The sequence below is a fragment of the Ursus arctos genome, unplaced genomic scaffold (genome assembly GCF_023065955.2).
Source record: "Ursus arctos isolate Adak ecotype North America unplaced genomic scaffold, UrsArc2.0 scaffold_11, whole genome shotgun sequence".
NCBI classification, from domain to species: Eukaryota; Metazoa; Chordata; class Mammalia; order Carnivora; family Ursidae; genus Ursus; species Ursus arctos.
The window spans coordinates 17,840,161-17,852,014 of NW_026622775.1; the positions used below are offsets into that span (position 1 = coordinate 17,840,161).

The following is an 11,854-nucleotide window of genomic DNA, read 5'->3' on the forward strand; positions in this document are numbered from 1 at the left end:
TTTAAGAAAATAGATTGACATATATTTGGAAGTACGTGTGCTCATGCTACACACATTTGGGAAAAACATGCAAATGAAGACAATCCCCATGAAACGGGATGAAGAACCGCCATCGTTGCAGGTGGTGGAGGCAGAGACAGGAGCGACTGAGGAGCTAACAGTTAACGAATAAGTACCTCCATCAAGAGAGGAACTTTGGGGGTGCCTGGGTGGCTCAGTCATTAAGTGTCTGCCTTTGGCTCAGGTCATGATCCCAGCGTTCTGGGATCGAGCCCCGCATCGGGCTCCCCACTCAGTGGGAAGCCTGCTTCTCCCTTTCCTACTCCCCCTTGCTTGTGTTCCCTCTCTCGCTGCCTCTCTGTCAAATAAATAAATACAATCTTTAAAAAGTTATTTTATTTTTGGGGCACCTGGGTGGCTCGGTCGTTAAGCGTCTGCCTTCAGCTCGGGTCATGATCCCAGGGTCCTGGGATGGAGCCCTGAGTCGGGCTCCCTGCTCAGCGGGAGGCCTACTTCTCCCTCTGCTGTTCCCCCTGCTTGTGTTCCCTCTCTCGCTGTCTCTCTCTCTCTGTCAAATAAATAAAAACTTAAAAAAAAAAAAAGGGAGGAACTTTGGACCCTTGATGATAATGTGGCATGAACTGAGAAGTATAATTAACTCAACTCTTTGCTCCTAAGTTCCAAGAAATAAAAACGTTGGACAAAGGGAAAGTTTTAAGACAGACTCCGCATCACAACAGCTTAGACTTCAAATGAAGGGACAGAGAGGCAGCCAGAGCCTAGATGATGCAGGACCTCACATCCTGTTGTCACATTTGCATGCGATCCTGAGGTTTATGGGAAGGATTTTCAACTAGAGAGTGACGTGCTACTTTTTTGTGCTTTAAACTATTCTCTCTTTAATTTGGGGGAATCTATCCATACTTAAGGCCAGTTCAAGTCTCCTTTTTTTTTTTTTTAAGACATATTTATTCAGTGTCGTGATCAGACTATTACATTCAGCAATCAACAGCATGGGCGCAAAAAAAAAAAAAAAATCTACATTAAAACCCGTTGTTGGAAGGCTTTACACTTTCCACAGAACAGAAACCAAAATACCCTGTTATACAATTAGTCACAAATACAGTCTTCGAGGTTTTTGCCCATACACATTGTCCTAGACAATGACACGTCTTCTTTGTAGCAGCAAGGCCCTGCCACTGCTGTGCTTGGCTGAGGTCACAGATCTGTTGTAACCTGTAGCTTCTCTGTCACTTCTCCGGCTCTCGTCTCCCACTCAGCTTTGTTTCCTGGCAGTCTTGAAAACCTCCTGCCGCTGCCGTAGCTACTGCTGCTGCTGGAACCACCACAGCCACCTTGGTTTCGTGGTTTGGCAAAGTACTGGCCTCCACCACCACAGGGGCCAGTGTTCTGCCTCCAAGATTTCCTCCTTTCATGGGTCCAAAATTTGAGGATTGATTGTTGTAATTGCCATGAGCATTATGGCTGCCGCCACCTCCAAAGTTGCTTCCTAGGACATCATTACTGAATCCGTCCTAGCCATCCCCACTGCCACCGTATCCACCACCACCTCTATGGCCACCAAAGCCACCTCGCCCACTGAAGTTCCCTCCATGAACAAAGCTGTCGTTCCCACTGAAACCACCTCCACAACCACCACCAAAGTTTCCAGAACCACTTTGGCCTCTTTGGCTGGAGGAAGCACTCGCCATCTCTTGCTTAGACAGGCTTTCCTCACTTCACAGTTGTGGCCACTCACGGTGTGGTATTTTTGAATGACAGTCTTGTCCAGAGAGTCATGGTCATCCAATGTTACGAAAGCAAAGCCTGTCTTTCTGTCACTGCCTCGGTCAGTCATGATCTCAATCACTTCAATTTTCCCATACTGTTCAAAATAATCTTTTAAATGGTGTCCTTCAGTGTCTTCTTTAATGCCACCAACAAAAACCTTTCTCACAGTTAAGTGGGCACCAGGTCTTTGAGAATCTTCTCTTGAGCAGCCCTCTTTGGTTCCACAACTCTTCCATCCACCTTGCGTGGCCTTGCATTCGTGGCTGCATCCGCCTCCTCCACAGTGGCCTAGGTGACAAACCCAAAGCTTCTGGAGCGCTTGGTGCTTGGCTCTCTCGTGAGCAGACGGTCCGTAAGCGTTCCGCATTGCTCAGAATGGCTCCTCGCACTCTCCTCGGTTGTTTCAAAGCTCGAACCTCTGGTGAAGAGCGTCCGCAGCTGTCCGGGGCTCTCTGGAAGACTCTGACCTGGACGTGATGGCGGTGGGAGGGAAGACTCTAACAATGCTTACTCTGCAGCGGCCATGGGCAGAAAGGAGTCTCCAGTCTCTTTTCATCCACAAAGTGCCTTCTTAGCCCAATTCTAAGTGAATTGGATGTAATCTCTTCTGTGAACCTCTGTAGCACTTAGTAGTTTCTTACGCATTTAGCTTATTCTTTATTATAATTCTATATCCCTTCCTTATCTTTCCTTTTGATATCTAGTAAACTAGATCATACAGTTATAGATGGCAGAAAAGGCCAAATCACCCCACGTTTAGTACAGATAAAAGTGAGTCAAATCACAGGGGATAGGGTTTAAAGGTGGGAGAGGAAGTCCTACAGAAGTACGATGTCTCAGTTAGGCAAGAAACCACGTAGGGGAAGTATAGCGGTTTCCTGGGACGTGCGGTCAAAGAAGAAAGCAATTCAGTGAGGGTCAGAGGGGTGGAGAGTAAAACCAAAGGAGAATTTTGTTTTCAAGGTGTGACTTTTGATCTCAGAAAGAAACTCCCAGTATTTTAAGAATTATCTTAGGGGTCATGAAGCACAGTCTCCATCCATTTGAGTTTCCATTTTATGTTAATAGTTCTGATAATCTGCATGGAAAAACGTAGCTACTACTGAATTAGTCAACTGCGATGTTAAGGCAATGTCTGGATTTAGCATTGGATAGATGATACGACCTTCAAAAATATGGAATGCACATTCGAGGCATACACGGAGTCCTTTAATTATTTGAAATACAAGGTTAATATTCCCGATTAGGTAAAACTATTAATGGAAAGGTTTCATTATTTGCTTGAATTTCATTGATTAGATTACATATTATGAAAATTTCTGAATCCATAACTTTAAAGCACATTCCTGCTTTAGTCTTTTATAAATAAAATGAATGTTTGGTAAATCCATTTCTTAGTTGAATCTTTTCCTGCCAGCTCAACCACAGAATTCAGAAATAAATATGAATTTCATGTAAAAACTTTCCAAAAGGCTTTGTTAGTGCAGTAGTAATTCCCAAATTCTTTGGCAACAGGCCCATGAAAATGTTTATTAACTATCTCCCCATGTCCCAAAGTTCCCACCATCTCTTCCTGCCCCACCTCTTTCTCCTCTAAACCTTCCTATCAGCTAGGAATTCTCGTGGGTTTCCAGTGGCTTTCAATTCAAAACGTTTATAAAAACTTTTGTGTAGTTACAGTGATATACACATTTTCACAAATCTGTGTTTGGTCATGTATTCCTAGCGGCGATATGCTTCTGTACAAGTATTCGAGGGAGTAGTCCCTTTTCACTGCGTGCTATTTGCCAGTACAAAGGCAGCCTTTGCCAGATTTAGTTCCAGCAAAGTGGAGGGCTGCCCAAGCATTTGCTTCATTTGGAATATTCTGGTAGTCAAATATTTACATGGAGCCCCCAAATCCTCTGGCTTGAATCTGTCATATTATTTCCAATGCATTGTCTATTTACAAAACCATTTAGTTTGGATGGTGGTATAGACCTGGCCTCGTTTACGAGAGGAGGCCGTGAAAGCGCCATTATTGGTCTCTGTTAAAACAAGATTAGCCAACTCACTGGGAGTTGTACAAACAGAAGAAATCTCACCCATTCTAAAGTGTTCTTGTTTCTTCATAAATTTCTCTTTGAAACATACTACAACATGCTGCTTTTCTGAATTAGTTCTTGGAATGTTTTTCTGAAGGTTTCCTGAAGTCGTGACTGATAAGAGCTACTTGGAACGGTGTTGAATAATTTTAAAAGATAGACAAAAATTGGCTTTGTAGGCACCTATGACCATGATGTGAAAAAATTTGAAAACTTAGCACGAATGTAGCGGATCGTGTTTTAACTGAAAACTTACTACTTCAAATGCAATTCTCTCACTGGGAGCGCGAAACCAATACGCATAGGCATTCTGTAGACAGACGGTTTATTTTGTGGATTTCTTATGTGGAAGAAAGGACAACGTGTTTTATATAACATTTTCTTCTATATTCTGGATTAATACAATGGATAAGTGCGAAATATATCATCTGCCAAGTGCAAGTATAATTCACACAGATGGACTGCAAGTGTCTGGTTAAGTTAATGAACTGATTTCGGTAGTGTTGCTGCACGAGAGATTTACGGACTAAAGAATGTTCTGCTCTGAGGACAGAAGATCATGTCTAACTGCATTAAAGATACTTAATTACACACGCATTTTAAAATAGCAGTGAGCATACCGACATTTACCTACAAGCATTAAATAATATATTGTCCGCATTTTTTAAATTCTGGTGCCCTCTCCTTTGCACTGCCAACAAAGTTTCCTAAGTGAGTAATTTAATGCTTGCTGCTTGGTCAGAACAGTGCCGCTAAGAGATACTGTCTCTGTAATGGAGCGCCATTTGTCTGCAAGAGGGAAATATTAATCTTGGCTTGGTGATTTTATATTTTTCTTTAGAAATGCTACTCGATGGGGCGCCTGGGTGGCGCAGTCGTTAAGTGTCTGCCTTCAGCTCAGAATGTGATCCCGGCGTTCTGGGATCGAGCCCCACGTCAGGCTTTTCTGCTGGGAGCCTGCTTCTTCCTCTCCCACTCCCCCTGCCTGGGTTCCCTCTCTGGCTGGCTGTCTCTCTCTCTGTCAAATAAATAAATAAAATCTTTAAAAAAAAAAAAAGAAAGAAAGAAATGCTACTCGAATATGCCAATAGACTTAATGAATTTGCAAATTTAAAAAATGTGCATGTCGATTTTTGAATTAAACTCAGCTTCTTTTTATCTTAAGCAATCTAAGTGCAGCCCTGTCTTTGAACTAAACTTGATAATCCTATAGTACTTTGCATTTATTTCCACTACAGCGTATTATCGTCTTATAATTTTTTAAAATAAATCTGCTACCAGATTAGAGAGTCGAGCTTTCTGTTGCACAGAACTATAAACTCAGTTCTTTATTTTCGATTTCGTACATACGATCTGGTGCATTGGAGAAACGCTACGTGCTTCATAAATGTTGAATACATATTACCTTGCAGAGCACAGCTACTTCCTGCTCAAATATGCATATACTGAGAAAAAAACTCCATTAATTGCTTCACTGATTTAAATTTGGTGTTATGTCACTCATTAATTTGTGTCAAAGAAAGTGAAGTGAATCAAGGAAATACTGATACCAGTTTGACCTGCTTTTTCCTGAACTTTCTAACAAGTGTCACTCTCAAAGTTTAGACAAAGCAGGTCCTTGAAGCACTAGTTTTGCAGTCTTTAAGTATTAGACCCAGGAAACCTTACATTTCTTGCAGAACAGTAAACTTGCTTCACTGATGACCTTAAGACAGCACATAAATATTATTCTTGGTTTCTCTGATAGCAATGGAGTGCACAAGCTATGCTTTGCTGTTCTTTAAGCATTTTAACAGATATTTCCATGGATGATGTCGGCTTTTTCCTTTTCGGCCTTATAAAAAGAATAACTTGGCACTTTAAAAAAATAAGTTTCCTAAAAGACTTTTTTGGAGAACCGGGAATTTGGATTTTTACAAGCCCCCTAGATGATTCTTATTTTAAGCAAATTTAATAACCCTGGACAAATTCATTTAAAACTGTTTCCCTTGGGGTACCCGGGTGGCTCAGTCGGTTAAGCATCAGACTCTTGATTTCGGCTCAGGTCAAGGTCTCAGGTCCCTGAGACCGAGCCCCTCAGCGGGCTTCGTGCTCAGCACAGGGTCTGCTTGGGATTCTCTCTGTCCCTCTCCTTCTGCCCCTCCCCCAACCACACTCCCAATCTCTCTCTCTCTAAAATAAATAAAATAATTTTTAAAAACCTGTTTCTTCTGTGTTTTAAATGTAACTTCTTAGGAAGTAACTGGCATCTGTGTATGGGGAAGAGAGAGGGGGAAGAGAGAGAGAGAGACTGAGAATACACCTGTTATTAAGAGGGTGAAGGAAACCATCCTCAAACCCAGCACCGCTGGTCATCTACTATCTGCTATTACTTGGCATAACCTTTCTGGAGGATGTATGAAAACAAATGAGAATCCTTAAAATGGCACATGCATTTTGACCCTTCAATTTGTCTTCTAATAATTTATTTTAAATCAGTCATCATGACATTATGCAAAGATTCAGCTAGAAAGATACACACTAGAGTAGTTTTTAATAATAAATGAAACATTGGAAATAATATGAACATTCAAGCATTTGATTAAAGGAACTACGTTATAACACCAGACTTCTCTTTCCTGACCTTGGAGTAGGTTATATTTTATACACTCTTTGCACTGTGTGCCTCTTAGTACTCAGGATACATAATCCTTTGTTTATATTTGTTTTTTTCCATTACATTATAAAGCCCAGAGAGACAGAGACTGAGTTATTCTATCTGTAAGACTTAGAGTTTGATAAACAAGTAACTCTAAAGAAGCTGTGTTGAATGATAAAGAGGAACCATACAGTCAGAAAATATTATAGAAAGATAGTTATAGTCTCAGAAAGTTAACGACGTCTTCAGTTGTTTAAAAACAATGATAAAACAGCATTTCCAATGTGTTCCTGCCAGAGGAAGAAAGATATGTGCATAAAAATTAAGAAGTTTAATTACCAGAAAGATAGCATTGGTTGCATTGTAGGCTTGCATTTATTGTTAAGTCTTGCATTTACTGTTAGTTTTCCTACCTATAATCTTTAAATTGTGTTTAATAAGAATATATCACCTTTGTGTTAAGATAACAAACACTATAATGTTCTCTTTTATTTTTTAACACTGTAACATTTTAATTCATAAATACGTCTGCCTGAAATCAGGTATTTAAAGAAAGACAAAGACTAAGAGACAGGCTAGGTCTCAGAACTTTGAAATAAGGTGAGTTATGGGAAGGTGGTATATGATAGGAGGGAGCAGGTGTGAGGGTAGGAGAGCTGAATGCCGTGGGCCCCATGGGGGAGCGATTTTTACAATAGGAGAGCAGAGTGAGGCACGGCCTTGACCATGGGAAGCAAGAGGACACGAGTCCAGCTTCCTATTCCAAAGTATGTAGTGTGTAAGAGAATAAATAGTGACCATTTGATAAAAGTATTTAGAATTTCCCTTACAGTTGGGATATCACACAGACACATGCACACTTATATTGCCCTGTGTATGTATATATTGGCACTTTCTACCAACTGTCCTCTTTGATGTCCCATCAAGGATTTGTGATCATAGAAGGACTGAGTGTTGGCTTAAGTTCCACCAGAAGCAAAGCCTGAAACAAAGGCTTTCAGGCAGTGATGTTTTGGGAAGTGATACTGGGGAGCAGGATCAAGGGACCGGTAAGGGAGGGAGTGAATCTAGAAAGAAAAGGCAGCCAATAAAGGGATGTAATGAGTTGGCCACTGCTGTAACAACTGGTGTCCAGTGTCACAGGACCTTCTACGGAGACTTAGGAAACACATCTCGCAAATAAAGGTCTGCGCATCAGCTCCTCTTTCCATCGGCAAGCGGTGGTCTACGTGTGCGTGAGTTCCCCCACGCTGGGGTTGTGAGTCCACGGGTGATGACTTATTCCAGGCCAAAGTGTTCAAAAAGCTCAGGGCAGAAAGAGACAGGTATGTGGCGCCTTTTAGAGGCTGCGCGCCAGGGGAGGTTCAGAGCTTATCGGACTTTGCGTGGGCCTGCTTGCCGCAGGGGGGCCGCCTGGAGGTGGAGCGGGGAGGATTTGAAGAGGTACAGGAGGTAGCGAGTTCACGGACACTTAGCAAGACACAAACCGAAACTGCCATGTAATTCTCGGCTTCCACGCCCCGTCCGCTCTCTTACGTCACATACCCTATTATTTAGCTGGACTCTTTCGGCGAAGAGTCACATGACGTAACTGGGGGCGCTGCTAGCACATGCAGGGCTTTTCAGTGAATTACAGAAAGTGCTCTTGTCCGGTGGATGAATTACTCAAAGACGTCCCTTTTGGGGGGGGGGGGATATATATATATCCCTTTCTGTAGGCATCTCAGTCCCAGCCCAAGGAGTATGTTTTTGTAACGTTCACTAAACACACCGCCCTAACAACGAAATATCAAAAGATAAGACAAAGAGCATTAAACTAAATAAAGGGTATGAAAAGGAAAATGTCTAGATTAAATGTATAACTCCTAATTACTAATATATAAACTAAATAGATTCAAATCCTATTGCTCTAACTCCCATTAGAAAAACAGTAAGGCTTTCTTAGAGCTTTTAAATTGGGTTGCTTTAAAATTCATTTGCGTGCATCAGTCTTTTTCTTTCACTAGATTACACGCATTGATAAAGTCTGAATTAAGTTAAAAAAATGTGATTCTCTCTTAAGTATAGTATCTGTCAAACACTTCTGATTCGGGCTCAGAGAGTTTTCCAGGGTGGTAATGTTTCAGTGAATTGACTACAAACAACCTCTATGTTCTTAAAAGTCTTGATATTTTGTTTTTTTTGTATCTGTACTCAGAAACATACATTATGAAGTTGTCTCATCAACACATATGCCTATATATTTTGGAAATTTATTTTTTAATTATTAAATTTAGTTAGGAAACAACAAATAAACCACTATATTCAGGACTAAAAGCCTCATCATTATAATTTTAGAGAAGTATTTATCTCTCTCTCTCTCTCTCTTTTTTTTTTTTTATGATTTTATGTATTTGTTTGTCAGAAAGAGAGAGGGAGCACAAGCAGGGGGAGCAGCAGGCAGAGGGAGAAACAGGCTCCCTGTTGAGCGAGGAGCCCGATGTGAGGCTCGATCTCAGGACCCTGAGATCATGACCTGAACCGAAGACAGATGTTGAAGAGAAGTATTCTCTTGTTAATAGTTGGCACTATTAGCAAAAATATCCATTATTCTATGGGATATTTAAATGATGCTAGTTACTCTTAACTCTGTGTATGCAGTGGATCTAAAATTTTAAACTATCCCAGGACTTACTTGTCTTCTCTCTTTCTCTCTTTTTCATTCTCTCTCTATCCCCCTCTCAATATGTGTAAATTCTCTGTGTATTTCTATAGTTATCTACAAACATACACTTAGAAAACCATTAACTCCACTCATGACTTGATGAAAGATTTAGCTACATTGTTTGAGTGTTGATATTGGTGACCCTCTAGAAATTACTATCACCACCAGTACATTACCTTACCAGCTGCTGATATGATGTGAAACATGAATATTTAGTGGGATACGCAGAACCAGTTCTCCAACTTTTTCTTACATGAGAAACAATAAACAATTTAATCCCAGAGGCTATTCAGTTACCTCCTGTGTGTGTGCGTGCATTCTTTTTAGTCACCTTTACTAGGTACAATTATCTTAACATTGAAAAGTCGTTTTCAGTATCTACCCATTAAAATACATCAAATATTAAAAAACAGTGTTAAAAATAAGCACATATATTATGTAGCTCCTATCATATAATGAATCAAAAGGGCTATGACAGTTTGTATTTATAAATATTATCGATACATCATTAAAATACATAAAACTGTCACAAATAAACTAAACCACTAAATGCCTGAAAAACCAGGATCCCTTAATCTTTTAAAATGTTTACTGTTGTTCATATTTAGCTCTTCGCATAAAATATTAATTGGCATATAGTTTTGGAAATTAAAAATTTTGTGAGACAATTACTTAAGAATCCTTGCCAGGAATGACAATGCCGTGAAATGGAAGGAGTCATTATTAAAGAGTCATAAAAACCGAAAAGTAGTCCTAACTCTGCTTCAAGACCACCTTGTGAGTTGGGAAGTCGCTGAACCATTCTGGGTCATTTTCCCTATCTGGGAAGGTGTCAGACTGATAAATTCCAAGACTTCAACTCTACTCTTCTTCACATTTACTTGGTTCTGATAAGTGCCTAAAGTTGGGAGTAGTGAAAGAATAAGGAAATGTGTTTCAGTCACTCTCTTCTGTCCCCTTTCCCTCTGACTGCATGCCTTGCCCTGACACTAATGATAATAATGATAATGATGATGATGAGTGTATAATAGTAATTATTATTACAGCAATTATCAACTGGATGCTCAATGTGTGCCAAACTCTGAGCCGAGCCTTTGTTTTCATCAACTCATTTACTATCCCAGTGCCCTGAGTAAGAGCCTGTTAGGGTTATTACAAAACTAAGTAAACTGAAGCACAAAGTTAAGCGTTCCTCTGAAGCTTACACAATCAGTGTTAAGGCAGGGCTGCACCTGACATCTGGTTCCAGAGCCCATTCTCTTAACTGTTAACCATTGGGCACCTTGCCAGCCTGGAGGGCAGGTGGGCCAAGGGCCACCACAGCCAGAAGAAGAGCCTCTATCCATCTTAGATTTCAGCCAGAGATCCCTGACTCCGTCACACCCATGGCTATGTGTTGGCAATGGGGAACGTTTTAAGAGGTCAAAAAGGTTGAGGAGAGTGCCTAATAGACAGTTTCTGCTTTCATGACTGTAGACCCGGTTGCCCTAGGGCTCTGCGTTGGCCTTAGAACAACTGTGCAATAATCCTGCACCTGAGTTGGGAAAGACATGAATGGGAGCCGAAACTAAATATTTACAATTTTCCTCCAGCCTGTTTTCTACCTCCAATGCTTTTGAAACTCTGGGACATTGACCTACTAGTAGACTTTAAATCAATTTAGTAGTTTGCAATCAGCATTAAAAAAAAACCATAGAATTAAAAAATTTCAGAGTTCATCGTTAAGAGTAAAGGGAAATACTATTTTTTTGAAGTTTCAGGAGCACGAGGGCACGTGTGTGTCTTTATTGGGTTATAATTAAAAGATATTTCTCACTGCAGAGAGTACTCAGAAAAGTTTGGAAATTATCCGTCTATCACAAGGTAGAAGAGGGAAGAGTATGAAAATCAAGCTCCGGGTGTTATACAAGACGACCAGCGATGTTCTAGGTAAACACTGCGACGGTTTCAACGTGAAACAGTTATACCTGCTCCACCTAGATGTGAATTCTTCCTTAAATGAAGTCATTTCAATGACCTTCGCCAAGAGAAAACAAAGCATTCTTATTCTCCTACCAAGTGGATCTGTAGGAAGATTTAAAGCCGTCATTTTCCTTCTGTTCCATTTTGCTTTTAAGAGAGATTCTTTATTGTTTGGGTATTTTTCTTTTTTAATTTTTGTTTTGTCAAGTTTTTTGCTGTCATTTCTTCCCCAAAGTGTAATAAACTTCACTAATCTTGTACAGTAGAAATTTTACTAATTCTTTATCTTTAAACAAGAAAACAAAACACGGAAATAGCACGAATATTGGAGTCTGGGATGCTTTGTGTCTGAATATTCCAGTTACTAGATATGTCACCTTGTGTAATTTTCTGAAATTCCTCAAGCCCAGTTCCTTAATCCGGGAAAGAGGGTGTGTAACAATCATCCTTGCACTGCCACCTGTACCCCAATCCCTGCTTCCTTGCCCTGGCCCTCTGGTGGCCTCCCTGCTTTCACCCTTGCCCCCTTCCAGGCTGGTTCCACTCAAGGGACAGAGTGAGCCTTTAAAACCGTTAATCAAATCACACCAATTTCCTATTCAGAACTTTCCGGGGGCACCTGGGTGGCTCGGTTGGTTAAGTGTCTGACTCTTGATTTTGACTCAGGTCATGATA

At 40.6% G+C, this 11,854-nt stretch overlaps 1 pseudogene; it reads right to left on the reverse strand.

Moving 5' to 3' along the window:
* Window positions 1–1,218: 1,218 nt before the first annotated feature.
* Window positions 1,219–3,809, reverse strand: LOC113255707 (heterogeneous nuclear ribonucleoprotein A1-like 3; annotated as a pseudogene).
* Between the last annotated feature and the right edge of the window lie 8,045 nt (window positions 3,810–11,854).